The sequence below is a fragment of the Etheostoma spectabile genome, chromosome 5, assembly GCF_008692095.1.
Source record: "Etheostoma spectabile isolate EspeVRDwgs_2016 chromosome 5, UIUC_Espe_1.0, whole genome shotgun sequence".
Lineage (NCBI taxonomy): Eukaryota > Metazoa > Chordata > Actinopteri > Perciformes > Percidae > Etheostoma > Etheostoma spectabile.
The window spans coordinates 25356267-25356676 of record NC_045737.1 but is presented as its reverse complement, the minus strand read 5'-3'; the positions used below and the strand labels follow the sequence as shown (position 1 = coordinate 25356676).

Below are 410 nucleotides of genomic sequence, written 5' to 3'. Positions count from 1 at the left end.
TCTCCAAACTTACCTCAATTATAACTCGTCTCTTTGTAGTTGAAGCCCACTACAGCACTTACTTTTAAAAAACAAGTCAAATTAATGAATATTTTTGTTGTATCTCTTTTCGGTGTTATAGTTTGTAGACGTCCCTAAGCACTTGTCTTGCTGCCGGTAGCGGTAGCATTAGAGAGTAGAAATCAGGCAAGTGTTATTTAAAGAAACTCTTGGTGTACTTACAAACTTTACAATGCGTCGTCGAGTACAGAACCAAGTTGTATACTGTAGATGTTTGTTACCATTCCGGGCATTATTAGAGGGGAAATTGACGAGATACACATTTGGTTCCATTAGCACCTGCACTAAGGCCTTAGTAGTAGCATTGCGCTACCTCGCCCAATGTTCAACCAAGGGAAAAAAGCTTCTGG

At 39.8% G+C, this 410-nt stretch overlaps 1 long non-coding RNA gene across 1 annotated transcript in view; it reads right to left on the bottom strand.

The window, feature by feature from the left end:
- Positions 1 to 410, bottom strand: part of LOC116690011 (uncharacterized) — an 11073-nt gene that overhangs the window by 3823 nt on the left and 6840 nt on the right. The window lies entirely within an intron of this gene.